Here is a 15,342-nt window from a genome sequence, read left to right on the forward strand (position 1 = left end):
CTTTATAATCAAAGGCTCAGCTCTAATGAACTGGAGAGGCTGTTTGCACGCATAATATATAAGTGCTCAAAGTATGGCTCCCCAAGACAATACTTCAAGGACACTCCTGAAGTGTCCTGGCTAAATGACACCTGTTTATCATCTCTTGAGTTCTCTCCCACAAATACAGAATGACAGAGAATAAGGGAAGGCACGGGCTACTAAGAATAGCAAAGACATGCCCAGGGCCAGAAGAAACACAACCATTCCAGGCTAAAGCATTATTATTGGCAGACATGTGCAAGTTGTGCAATACCAATGTATATTGTGTGCCAATGTGTACCTAGATCTATAGAGTCATGCATGCACATCCAACTCAGCTAAAGTAGCAACACTATTACTCAAATATGTGGGATTCACAGTACCACCTATGCAGTCAAAGAAAGAGAAGAAGCATGAGCAAGAGATTTCTGCTGAGATTTTATACAATTTTCAGAAATCTGTTTTGGTGCACCAGTAGGTATTCTGCTTCCAAGACCTCAAGCAAAAATACTTAATGGCTGGTCTCCCTGGATCCCATTAAGTGATCATGTAAACAGCAAGGCACTGAAAGGTACCCAACAGAAACTTCTTAGTAACATTTTATGTCATGATACCATTTGCATTTTATTTGTTCCTCGGGAGACTCAAATTCATTCAGGTTTGCAGAACCAAAATATCATATATAAGAATCTGTACCCGAATACTAATTGGAGTACAAATCAGTTACAACTATTAATAAAGACAAAATTACATGGACACAAGACGTGCATCTTGATCACAAAGTATTATGGATATGTTTTTCATCTCTATCCAATAGCATTCTGTGATAGTAAGTAGAAACCTAGTTAGTCCATGTTTTAGACCACCGTGCATAAAAAAGTTTCCAAGCTATGATTAGACAAAGTAAAACACACACTAAAGTTTGGAAGATTGATCAGATTAGAAAAAATATCAGACAGCAGAATGGTCATACAACAACTAGTACTGATTAATTTGACTTTTTCCTTATTTAATACTCAAAGCCATCTTCAGTAGCACGCTTGAAGACACTACACCCGAAGTCCAAGAGGCATAAAAAGAGAGCAATATTCATATGATAAAAACCCAGAATCAAAACATACGCGTAAATTAGGGAAAAGAAAGTACCTTATTGCCTTCATTTCTCTACCCGTTTATACTTTCAGTATGACGCTCCACAAAGTCTTTTATCATGAAAATCACCCTCAAGTAACTCTTCTTGCTGAAAAGAAGCCAAAACCATCTACCTGTTTTCACATATAGAAGATTAGAAAGATTTTTGAAAAAAAATGTTTATCTGAGTGAACACTTTTAAAATTCCCTTTAATTTTTTCCCCCTGAAGTGGTGGGAATTAATGAATTTTTAGGACGCAGACATCACATCCTCCTAGGCCAACAGTAGCTACTTTGGCTCCCACTGTAAGCAACATTGAAATAGCTCCAGCATCAAAGGACTATTCCTCATCCTAACATGGCTAAAATGGGGGCAATGAAGTATCCCCTCTTCTCTGTCTTTTAATGATAGAAAGTTACACTTCACAGCTTGGAATAGAGAGCTACATTTAAGATGGTTAAGTCAGGTGACACTGAGTATGTACCAAAATTTATAGCAATACTTCCATATGCATCTATTCAAAGGGTACTGAGAAAACGAAGGGCTTGGTGCCGACTTGAAAGAACTCCTAAAAGCCACAGTACTGGTCTAACAAAGTGTGTTTTACTTAATCACATGTTGCACAGGACCACTATGCTCATCTCAGAGACCTTACAGGGGATGCACCTGAGCAGTATCCAGGACATCCTGGATGGGGAAGGTAAACTTGGAAAGCCTGATCCTGCATTACATCAGGCAACTTTCTCTGTAGTCATACCAGTCATGCTCAACGTGCCTCTCATACTTTCTCTAACACATGAATAAAACTTGCCTTTGGGTCAAAAGCGGATAAACCCTGATTTTAGCAGGATGCATGCCCAGCACATGCTGAAAACAAGGCACTTTCAAATGTGCTTCAAGCTGGGCACTGCTGATAGAACCAGTCATTTACAAATCCTGACCTGCATAAACAGTAATAATAATTTAGTTACGTAGTTTTGCCCTTCACCCCAACATCTTGGTGTGATCTTCTGTCAAATATGTCTCCCATATATGCTTAAGATGGACAAGATTGTTAAGTATTTATGATCTTGACACTGTTACATTCTTATAATATTAAACTTTTCAGCATCTACCGTAGTGAGTATCAAGCTGTTTGCCACAGTAGCATCTGTCTTAGATAATTCTTTCTCTGGCAAGAAAAAGCTCTTCAACAACGAAATAATTGTAATAGCACATTGACCACATCTTGAGTTTGGGCATATGTCCCAAGCAGATCTATTTCAAAAGCAATGAAGCACAACCTAAAATTGAATGGGATAATATGTCACTATCTTCTACCATGGAAGGGAACTCCTGTGCCATCTTTTTCCTATTCTTTGTGTGAAAGTAACCTTTTGAAATACTTAGCTATAATGTGATTATTGCTATTGTCAGCATAATTTTTTTTTCTTCCGAAAATATAATCTACTGAAAACAGTAGTAAAGCTTCCATGCAAAAATTTGAGATATTATTTTGTGTCAGGTTTCTACATCGACTCAGGTTTCTCTTACAGCTTGACCCTGCCTCCCCACAACCCTACTAGTTGCCTATTTCTATGAATGTTGCAATGAAATCAGCTCAGAAAGTCCAAATATGAAAAAAGGCAGGAAAAAAAAATCTTGACATTCTTAAAGTATGTACTACTAAGACTTTTAGTATACTTATACTTTGTTCAATTGTCAACAGAAATTAAGACATTCTGCTCCACAATAAGGATAGTAATCTTAAGGCTCAATTACATGCATAATTGAAATTTGGAAGTTTTAATGAACTCTAGTATGTACAATGCTGTTCAACACAAGTATGGACAAGAAAAATTTAGAAGGTTATATTCTTTTTTTATAACATGCAGAATTAAAAATGAGTTCTCATTTTGTCAAAGAGTAATATATCTAAAGTGTTCAACACCAAGTGATTTGAGTAATGACTTTTTCTGCCATTGATCAGAACCTAAAGCTACTTAAGCAACAGAAATTTATTTCTAAGTGCTTTATTTTAATAGTATTTACTATTAAGGGGACTAAAAAAAAATTTTTGCATTCTCTGAAGTATTTAGATCCTGTGACCACTGATAATGTTTTCCACATGGGACTTCTACATTCTTCCGTAGCTATTTGATGTGAGAGCCACCTGAACTTACACACTTACAGTCATTTTTAAATACCACTATAATAATACAGCAGAGATAAGAACAACTTTGATTTCCAAGTGAAAGTTTCTGAACAAACTTCAGAAAACATAAACCACACAGAAGTCTTAAGACAGAATCTTGCTGCAGTAATGACCAGGTGATTAAGATTTCAGAACACCACACATTTCCTAATAAATCATAAAAAAAGCTGCTAAGGTTCAAAAGCATTGCTTAGACTAAAGCAGTGAGAGTCTCTGCAACTGTAACAGGAGTTTAAGAGAGCTATTGGAAATACAAAACAAAAAATTATGTCCATTTCCTAAATTATTGGAATTATTTCATGTAATACTCAATCTCTCTGGTATACCTTTACAAGCAAACATATCAATAATGTGTTGTCTGAAGGGATTCTCAGCTTAGATGTGCCATGTTTCTTTTCCAAAAATAATTTGGTATGGTGAAAAGTTTCCAAGGATCTCCTCCCAGCAAAAGCAAGTCTACACGCAATAGCCATTTGATAGAAGTATCTCATGCTTTTATTTCAGAAGTTTGGTGCTTTGGTTCTGGTTTGGGTTTTTGGGCTTGGTTTTTGGATTTTTTTTTTTTTTTTTGGTTGGTTGGTTGATTTTTTTTCTTTTTTTTTTTTTGGAGGGCTAGGGTATTGTTTGGGTTTTGTTTTGGTTTTTTTTTGTTGTTTTGTTCTGGGTTTTTTTGTTGTTGTTTTGTTTTTTGGTTGGGTTTTTTTTTTTAAAAAAAAAGTACAATTTCAGTCGTACAGATTAACTTAGGAGGAATTTCCAGATGCTCAGAGACTCATATGCACAGGGCACTACATAGGATAAGCACCTTACTACATGGGCTTCAGGGCTTACCCACCAAGCACCACCACACTTTCTGGGAGAATGAACAGGAACACTCTGAAATCCAGACTTTAATCACTGGAGAACAGTTGATTAACCTACTGAATCAGTGATAAAACCAGGGTCAATAGCATGATACCCGATCACCTCGTATATAATAAAAAAAATAAACATCATTAATACAATAGACATGACACCTCTTTAGCCTTTCCAGTATGTTAAGTGCCCTTTGCCTTTTAACCAGAGCATATTGCAGACACCTGTGCTTGTATGTCCCATCCTTCCTGCCCTCAGTTTTTAAAAAAGCATGGGAAAGAAAGGAACATGTGTGGTAAAAACGTCCAGTCAATTAAAATCCTAATACAATCATAGGTAAAACCAAACCAAGAATCATATTTTGGTGTTCTGAAAAAAAAAAAAGTTTAAGGTGTCTGCAAGAGTGACATTGTACCCTTAAACACATGGTGCTGACTGCATTGTCACATACCATCTCTCTTCTCTGGTGAGGACTTTTGACAAAAGTAAAAAAAAAAATAATAATTATTTACATCTTTCTCCTGACATACCTGATGTTACAATAAGATCTCTGCTATAGCAGCATGGAAAAAAGAAATCATTTACTGAAACCAACACCTGGAACAAAAAAGTTCAAAGCGTTTTACTACTGTGGACACATTTAGAAACATCAATAAATTCAGTCTCATTAGAAAGGTGATAGGTGGCTGCAGTTTTGCATTTTAGTTTCTGAACCTTGAAATCTCTTCCTCCCACAAAAGGATGCTGCTTCAAAGCCTTTGTTATCTGGAAATGAAAGCACCAGAGTAATTGCTACAGGATGGGCCGCCCAACTGCTCTGAGCAAGCCAGCGTGCCCAGCACCTTGGGCTGTACTTGATGAGAGGCCTGCAGCTGAACAGATTGGGCCACGCGCGTCCCCATCCTCACATGCATAGGAGCCATCTGGAAACAAACAACTCAATCATGAAAGGGTAAAGATAACGAGGAAAATTTCATCTCCCTAGTCAGAAACAGAGATACCCATCTCCTTATTACTCCTGTTTTAAGCCTCACCAAAGATGCAGGCTTTTCTGTATCGCCTTCTGTAAGTATCCTTTTCAAAAACTACATTAAGAGCATCACCGTTGGAAAACAAAGTCAGTTATGAGAGGTAAGGGCAAGTACATCATTCATCTGCTGTTGATGCCCTAGTCGGAGGCACGGCAGACCCAGCTGACATGCGGACTAGCAAGTTTCACTGAAGACTGCTGTCAGGTCAGCCAGAACCTCGAAGCGGTTGCTTATACACAACTCCATTTAAGGCCACAGAACCCTCTCTCACGCAAAATAATACTCAAAAGAGACAGCAGTTGGAGGAGGAAGACAAGAAGTTAAATTCTGTACAGCATCTAGGATCACATTTTGACCACCTCCCAGAAGAGGTGGCCATCAATAAGCCACACTAACAAGGTGCTATTTAGCTTGGCCAACTTAACAGCAACTCCGAGTCAGTCTGTGCCCCAGCAAGTGCCTGGGCCCTGGCTCTACTGACAACAGCTACTGCGAGCCAACCCCAGCTGCTCTGAAGTCCACAAGTCCACCTTTAATGAGCCTAATTAATTTACTTTCAAGGTAGCCTGACTCCAGATGGCACTGTATTTTCCAAATGTTTTCCGTGAAGCCAGAGGGAAGAGATGCACGCTACCTCTGAGCCTTGCTGTGATCCCAGGGCATCCCTCCAGCTCAGGCGCTGCTCAGCACCTCTCCCGGCCAAGGGGAAAGGCCCAGTGCCGGCTCCCAGGAGGGCCTGGGGCAAATCAAAAGGGAAAATACTGCAGAGCAAAATATGCTGCTAGAAGATTGACCTAGGATTTCATTATTAAAGCTAGTCCTCAGATGAAGAATTATAACTGCTAAAAGCTTTCTTTTTTTAATACCTTTTTTAACATGAAGTGGTAGAGAAACAGAGCTCACTGCCCTCATTAAAAGGCGCTTTTATTTCCTTATTCACTCCCTCAGTTTTCCCAACATAAATTTTCCTCTTCTACTGAGAACTTCTGCATTATTTATACAACGGCCAAAGTATAATTGGCCTCTTTCACATGGGTGAATATCAACATATAGGGGGGAAAGTAGGGCAGGGAGAGAATGCAGATAAAGTGACAATTTCCATATTTGTAGAGTTATACTCTCACAGTGTGACAGATTTTAGATGTACTGTTCTGCATTTATATATAGTTGATGTCTAGCTTATAAAGGTTCATTTAGCTATAAAAACATGTTTAGCTGCTGACTCAAAGGAAGATAGAAACAAACGAGAAATTCTCATGACCAAAGATATCAACAAGACAACCATTTTGTTCCAACAGAAAAATCCAGTACTCTGAAAAATTATTTCTAGACCATTCTTAACTTCACTGTAGACCTAACATGAAGATACAATTCCTACTATACACAGTACTGTGAAACCAATAGCCATTTAGAGGAAGAAATTTCATAAGCTTAAAATATGGATCCTATTTCATTCTCTACATTGCCTGCTTCTGTTTTATCTTAATATAGCAGAATAATTCTTTTTTTTTTTTTCCTCAGCACTTCATTGAAAGAACATATTTTACACCCTGAAGCTTTAACATCACAGTGTATTCCCATGTAAAGAGATGTGATGCCATGAATTTAAGGGGGGGTCACATATTACCAGGATCATCTGAGCAGATTTCTGTGTACAAATTACACAAAGATATATAGACAGATTCTGCACTACAGCTCAGAAAACATGTTTTCATCTCAGTCACAAACCACACCAAAACTATAGCCTTGAGGCAAGTTAAGGTGGAACAAAGTGGGGGGCAGGGGCAGGTGTGTGCAGGGAGGCAAGCAAGGGGGAATCAAGCTAACCCCCAAAAGCATGGTGTCCCTTCAGGGGCAAAACTTAGGGCAGTTCAGAGGGGGAAAACACACACTCTAGCAACATCTGAACTGCTGCTTTTCTGCTCTCCTGCGAGAGCTTTGCTGACCCGAGGACAGGTGATATGACAAGCCTTCCTGTGCTTTGCCAAGTGTGATTATTTCCATCACTGCCTTTTGTGCAGATCTGCTTGGTTCCCTGCACATTTCAGGCAAGATCGAAAGCTTGGAGAAGCCGATAGCAGTCTCCATATCAGCTTTAGTATAAAATGTTTTCCAAAACCTGAATCTCTTAACTGTTGTGATTCACAGTAATGTAAGGTGTCTCCTTTCATGCAAGCCCACTTTCATCAGCACAGGCTGGACAAGACAGACTTAAATCAACTGTCCATAACCATGAATAAGATATTGTCACCTCCAATACAACAGATCTTTATCTACAGTTTTACTGACAAGATGACCATCCTTCTGTGGAGCTGATAGTAAAGTTTTCATTACTATTAGGAACTTTACTTCAAGATACAAAGTTTATTCTTTCCTGACAGCACTGCACACATCCTGCAGACAAATTTGCTATTGTCTACAACAAGACGTTTATCTCCAAATATTCCTTTTTAAAACCAGACTCTTGCACAAAGTTTCTGCACTACTGAGGTTGAAAATCCTGTTAAATCAAATACAGTAATACTAACTGCAGTAAAATAAATAATTTGAGCTGGATTTTAATTGGGTACTTCCAAATACACCACCACCCCCTTTGGATCAATTACTTTTTATGTGCAACTATTAAAAGCAATTTTAAGCAGTCACCACACACTAGTTTTAGACATAGATCTAATTCTCCACTGCATAGAAAAGATGGTATTGTGATTAGCACTGTTAACTTGTATTCAGTTTTCAGCCTTGCCACAGGCTCCCCAGTAAGGCCTTAGGCACATCACTTAGGATTCAAGTGTCACGTGTCTAAAAATTAGCTTATTAAGTCTCATCTAGTGATCCCAGACTTTTTACAGTCACTGGAAAGGAAAAGATACCTCCAGAAAACAGTCCATCTCAAAGACAGATGCCTAAGGTAGGTCAAATGAATCACCTTCTGAGGGTATTTAAAGTTAAATGAGATGAATCCCATCCTTAATCTCTTTCTGCCATTGATCCCCATCTGTCATATGGGATTTATGTTTCACCACATCAATAGGACTCTACTTGGACTGCTACCCTGATTGGCTCCTATCTAATATAAATGACCATCTGACATGTACAGACCCATACATGTCACAAAAAGCTAATCCTAAAATCTTTACCTGAAATCTTCAGGTCTACCTTCAAGACAGACTACACAGGCAGCTTTGGTTTTTGGCTTTCCATTTGTTTCACCCACTCACACTACCATGTATCAAAGTACGACTAGTTGCTTCTCCTATATCAACTTCTCAATGAGAGGGGGAGCAGAAATCTTCAATAATTATATCAACCTCCGGACAAATAAACTGGCTCCTGTATTGGAGAAGCTGATGTAGCAGAACTTTGCTAATTTCTCTATCATAGAAACCTTTAGAAATTGCTTTCTGGCATGAAGTAGCTAGTCTTTTAAGTATTACGGGAACTGGAACCAGTGGATCTCCTTCATGCCAGATAAATTCCCTCCTAGCCACATAAAGCTAAAGTCCAGCCCCTTTGTACCATCCCACCTGCAAATAATTCCAATCCCAGTTGCAAGCATGGCATGATGCATAAAATAGCCTGCTTCAGTACCAAGACAAACAAACAGTTTACTCACATTTTAACTTGAAAGTGGCAAATTAGATTACCGGGAAACAGGAAACTTTTTTTCTATTTAAAACTGATAAATTTGTAAATTATACCAGGCTGAAGGCAAAGAGAATGTAAAAAGTAACTCAGCACAGCTTCTAATTAGAGCTCTAAACTGAGTGTCCAAGTCCCTAGTTTGAACACTACAGCCCTAATGACCAGCAAAATATATCTAGCAGAGTGACTAACTGAGAGGTATTCACATTTTCAAGTATGAAGTTTCCATGATACAATTAAAATCTCTTTGAAGGAGAAGGTTGATATGGTTACAGCAATTAATTGTTTATTGATTGCTGGGGGCCTTAAATAATGGCACTTTTTCAACATTTGGGCTAATTATTATTTGTTTTGCACAACAGTCCACATCTCCAGTCAAAGATCTGGATCCTATTATGTTAGGCACAGTATAAACACATTACAAGATATATCAGGCCCTGTTCTAAAGAGACTGCAGAGCAAACACTGATTCTCACAAACAAGAAGCAGCTCTTGATGAAACAGCTGTCACTGGTTACAACACACATTTGGAATTCACCATGTTAACACAGGATGTGGAAGGGTAAGCCACTGCCCCAGACCTTTTTCCTTTATTACACACACACACACAAAAGAAGTATAAACTTGCCCATCGCACATTAGGATGTTTGCCAAAAAAATAGAATACTGCTTTTGATTTTTCCCATGTGTCCAGACAAGCAAGCAGCCTACAAAAACAAAATAGGCTTAAAAGGCTAACTAGATATTTTAAGTGATAGTGACAAATGACTACTTATGCAGCCTTCTGAATCACCTGTAAGTGCCTTAAAGGGGAAAAAAAAATAAAATCTAAATTTCAAGGATCTAATTCAGCTCATCTAATAAAAGAAATATGATTCACTGAGAAATAAATTAACAAGAATTCTGGTCTAAGTGAGACAGAACTGGATGTACAGTATCAGGCCAAGTTCAATGGAAAATGGAGTGTGGCCTGAAGCAGATGCTTTGTAACAGGAAACAAAATTTTCAGCCTGTTTCAGGCTTGCTCTGTACACCTTATTTAGGAAAAAGCCCATGTGTTTACTACTGTTAAAAGTAATAGCTATTGTACATGCTGTGACTGTATCCACATTTGCAAGGATACTGGTCAACATGGTAAAGATGCTTATTGCGTGCTACTCAGATACCAACTAATTTGCTGCAACTAACCAGCTAACACTGGTTCCATCTCTGCCTTGCAGTGTTTATATAGGTCACCATCTTTATCTCTGCACCAACGTACAGAAATTTTGACCATCACTGAACAACATACTGCCCTTCAACTTCCACACATAACTGCTAAACTCTACCTTTAGATCCTCCCAGTCCTGATACAATTTCACATACACACAGAAAACTCACACATCCAATAATAGCAGGGCAAATGTTTTAAACGACAACAAACTTGACTAATCACAACCAATAAACTTGCTGATGGTGTTTAAGAGTAGGAAAGTTTGAGTACATTCCCCTACTCTTTTTTTGTAAGTGCTACAACATAAGATAAACACTAAACACAGTTCTACATTATTTACAGTATACCTCTTAGATTTCGTACTTAGAATTTATTCAATACAATTATCTCTAAGCATGATTGCAACAACTACCTTTAAGTATCTTAACAGCACCATGGCCGTAAGTAGGACAGGCTGAACTAGTATTTTTCAGTTTAAGAATAAGTTCTTATATTACCTGATCAGCATAACTCCTAAAATACTCTGAATCATCAATACATTTATCCCAAAAGGACCCATGCAATAGCCAATATTTGGCCTAATGGAAGAAGAAACCCCCTTGAGTAATTTGTTAACTATAACAATCTGAATATGTCTTCAAAAAGGCTCAGTACTCACTACATCCACCTACGCATGGCCTTCTGTCCACCTCTGCATTCATCCTTTCAAATTCACACATTCACCTATTTAAAACTTCTAAAGACAACACTGCAAACTATGCAAGGAGGCTGGGCTTTTACTTCCCTATAAGAGATTACTTTTATTCATCACAAAAAAGGTCACAGAACTGAGTGGAAGAAGGCAGTAACAGCACATACTACAGGATGCCAGGTGATAATCCCTTCCAGCAAAGAATTCATCTTTATTCTGTGAAATCAGTTAGCACGATTGAACTTGTCAATTGTTTTATAAGTGTTTGAGCAGAGCCATTCTAAGAGCCAAGTTTCAACCCAAAGCAAATTAAATGGTCCCAGTTTCATGTTAATACTAAAAGGAAATTCAGAAAAAGTTGTAACTAGAGTAATCTTGACAAGTCCCATTACAGTTGTGCCAATTATTTTTCCTTTCACCTATATGCAATACACACATTTTGGAATCCTGTGGATGGGTACAGATATCCATGAGCCACCTGGAAAAGCAAAAAAAAGGTTTTGGCTTTAGGGATAACATCTAAATCCTTTAGTAGCAGCGCAGACAGTCTCTACTGTGCCTGCAGAAGTCTGGTTCATCATCTTTAATGGACATTTGGCTGGTTGTCGCTTTAGAAGAGACATTGTTTGGATAAAGCTGACATTGTATGAATAGACTTCTGAACTGAGCACCGTTTGAGGTCTGTCTGCTTGACAGGTAAAATATTTATTACTATTGTTATAAAAATCAGCATTTTCAAAGAATAAGTTTTATGCCTTGCTCACCTATAACAGAATTTCCATCAATATTTGTAAAGAATAATTTATTATAGTGTAAATAGCTCACAATTGCTATCCGGTGTGCAATTTCTAAAGCCAATATTTGCATATCAAATATTACAGTAGGTCCAAGTCATTATTAGAAGTGGACACATTTTGAAAATGACAAATACAAGAAAGAGGTATAGCATGTGTCTTCAGGTGGTTGTATCCCAGATGATTGTACTTGAAGTTTTCATTTTTAGCATTCTCTCAGAAAGCTAGAAGAGTACTAAATACCCATTAATACAGAAAACAAACCTTTCATGCCTGCTATGTAGAATCTACAAAAACAAAACAAATACACAAGATGAGCAGCAAAAGCCTTGGACAGCTACAGAGTATCATGAAGAAGTAACTGACCTCTGTCAAGGTCACATGGATATTTCCTGGTATTCTTCTGCTCTAACTAGTAGCTGAGTGAGCTAATAGAGCTTCAAGTAAGCAAGCTGAATCTGAAGAACAAGTGAAAGATAACTCCTTGTTATTAGTATAGGAAAAACAACTATGATGAAATGAAAACTATGGAAAAGATAAAAAGGCATCTACTGTCAGACTTTTCCTGAGGAAATATTAATATGTCCCAGTTATAGTTATCAAATGCAACATTTTAACAAATACATTTTTAATTAAACATTTGGACTGTTGGAAAAGAGGTAAAGTTTAATTTCAAGATCCCAAAATCCTGCAATTCCACCATCACGCCACTCACAGTCAAGCACAGGTTTGTCTTCCACCCTCACTTGAGCTACTCGAGGACGTATCTTTGGCAGTTCAGTGGAAGGACACTCACAAAGATAACTCTTACTTGCCACTTCAGTAGAGCTGTATCCCTCTCATAAGAGACACCCAGTGTGTTACCAATACCACCAATTAACTATCTATGGCTTGACACATGGAAAGAGGACGTGGAAGATTCTCACCAAGACAAGTTTATCCCAGCGCAAAGCAGATTCATGACAGGGTTCCCTGGCTCAGATGCCAGGCACGATGATTGCTGCCTGCCAGGCCAGGTCCAGAAGGGGTTTGGCAGAGCACATTCAATCGGGTAGCACCTGACTGATGGGCATCTGCAAACTAATTAAGGCCTATTTGTACAAGCCCAGGCCAGACTGATGGGACACATGACATTGGTCCTCCCACATATAAAAGAGTAACAGCCATTCTCTTTTTAAACAGAATTCTTCTTAGTGACCACAATTCGTAGTTTTAGGACACAGAAGAACAAAATAAATGGAAAGAACAGTTATCGGTGGGCTTTAAGGTCTCAAAGACTAACGTCAGTTAAATAAACAAGCAGAAATTTCTTGTCAGTAAGGTGAGACAAAATAGGATTATAACATACAAGGGCAGCTTAAGAAACGTTCAGACAGAACCTCTTCGCACTACATAAATAACGTGTCACAACACCTTTTACAAAAGATGTATTTTAATCCAAGAGACACAACAGGAGTTAATGGCAGCAAGTTCAATGGATTGGCAATTTTAAGGCCAGAAGGACAGCTGACTACCTATTCTGTTCTCATGGATTAACACTAATCAGAAATCCAGCAACTTCTACATCAAATCGAGAACTTGTACCTGGTCTAGTTAAAAGGAAAGGAAATAGTGATCTAGAGACTTCAAGTAGCAAGGTGCCATCTCCTCGGTGAGCTGACCCATACTCTTGCTACCCCGATGGACAAAAATGGATACCCTATTTCCAGCCTGAGTTAGTGTAGTTGCCTGACCAGGTTGCTTGTGTCCTTTTACACATGAGAGCACAATTTAGTATCAGTATTTTCACTGTGTGGGAATCTAGCAATCTCTTGGCATAAACAGCTTTCCAGAGAGAATGGCAAGACCTCAGGAGTCGCATTAAGAAGCACGTCTCAAATCATGCAACTGCTGAATCCATTCTCTAAGCTAACTGTAGTCATCCAGCATCCTTTCTGAAGTTGGGCACATCTCATGCTCTCAACCCCGCCTTGGTGTTTACAGCTGTGCACAGTTTCTCTGCTCTTTAAAACAGTGACAGATGATGATCCCTGGACGTAATGCCCACGTCACTTCTCAGAGTCACTCTTTAGGGGGAAACTGCAATTATTTTTTTTTACTGGAAATAGGCAAAAGTGTTACAGTTCACTTTGATTTCATTTGTTTTCTCATCCTACTGTATCTAAATAGGTGTTTTAACAGTCAAAAATAGCACTTCTTCCAACTTCACTTCTGATTTTTTGTGCCAATTTTAATACTCATGAATATAGATTCTGCATTTTATTCCAGATTGCCAAAGGTAATGAATAGAGTTGGAATAATGGACATAGCGATTCCCCGTACACTTTCTTCTCTGCAATATATTAAAAGTAAAAAAATTTTAATCTGTTCGCAGACAATGGTGCCCTTCTACAGTACTAATTCTTACAATCAGAACATCACCCTAAGCTAAATCAAATGCCTTACTGAAGTCAAAACTAAGCTTACAATTTCAACAAGAAAGAGAAGCAGACTTTTTTTAATTAAAAAACACTATCAAAACTACTTTGATTGGAATGTACTACACTATCAACCCTTAACCCTCACCTACTTTCCAACAGATCATATCTTCTATCAAAATACCATGTCACTAAGTTTTCCTTAAGTTACTACATTTAGCCTTTAAAAAAAAAAATACCACTCTAATTGTACCTGTCACATTCTTCTAAGAATTCCTCCCAACTCTAAGATGTGATGATGGAAATCAAATAGAAATATATGAGTATAAAGAAACACTCTCCATAGCTTTTGAAAAAAGCAAAGAAATATATCATTAATTAAAAATACATGTTACAAGTGGTCCTTATGTGCTCCAAATAAGAAGAATTAGGTCTAATGTCCACCTGTCAATGATGTATGTGTATCCATTTTCTAGAAAAAATATTACTGTTAGAGACATGGTCCTGAACGAGATAAACCATTTGTCAAGGAATCTTTGTTTACACAGCACCTTCCACAGAAGCACTCCAATTATTTTCAACTGTCATATCTATATGGTTATTCAAACACATGGAGATGAAGGAGTTTGCACGCAATCTCATGTCCCCCGGCTAAGCTTGGCAATGTTTAACAGCCTTCCCTTATTGCAACTGCTACACTGATTTTTCAGCCACACACAGAAAAAACAATACCCTTAAGATAAGAGTACAAAACTTGTATGTGGGTTTTTAAACCAGCTTCATTAAATCATCACTGAGCAGCTCTAATGTTTGCATCCTCATATATTTGAGGCACTGTACTACCTAGCCACTACCACCATGGCTATATTATTAAAACTACTACCGCAGATGGTACTACTACTATAAATCCTGAATAATGACCAGGAAACTTACACACAGCATCATTAAAGCAACCAAATTGTTTTTAGCTACTTCTAAATAAAATTTTATTTTCCTGAAATATTATATTAATATGATTATTCAGAGTTGATGAAAAACAAATAATTTGGATAATTTCTGGTGACACTTTTTAAAATTTGTATGGTCTCTCATTTAGAAGAATAATATAATATTAGTAGTTTATCAGATAACTACACTGCACAGGAGAAATTCTAGATTTCCTTTGCATTTCAATAAATTTCTCTCAGCATCTTTAGGGATAGCTAGAAAAGAGAAGTGGGATCCTGAGTTGGCAAACCTCTGAGAATTTAAAATATGGCAACATCACTCCCTCTAGGATGGAGAAGGAGAAGTGTTCAGTGCTTGCTATTCTGAGGAAGTAACTCCAGACTAGTTGTGATAAGAAAACAGGT

At 37.9% G+C, this 15,342-nt stretch overlaps 1 protein-coding gene across 4 annotated transcripts in view; it reads right to left on the bottom strand.

The window, feature by feature from the left end:
• SYT1 (synaptotagmin 1) overlaps positions 1 to 15,342 on the bottom strand; it is a 360,537-nt gene that overhangs the window by 341,339 nt on the left and 3,856 nt on the right. The window lies entirely within an intron of this gene.

This window comes from Tyto alba, unplaced genomic scaffold, assembly GCF_018691265.1.
Source record: "Tyto alba isolate M040663 unplaced genomic scaffold, T.alba_DEE_v4.0 Super-Scaffold_2, whole genome shotgun sequence".
Lineage (NCBI taxonomy): Eukaryota > Metazoa > Chordata > Aves > Strigiformes > Tytonidae > Tyto > Tyto alba.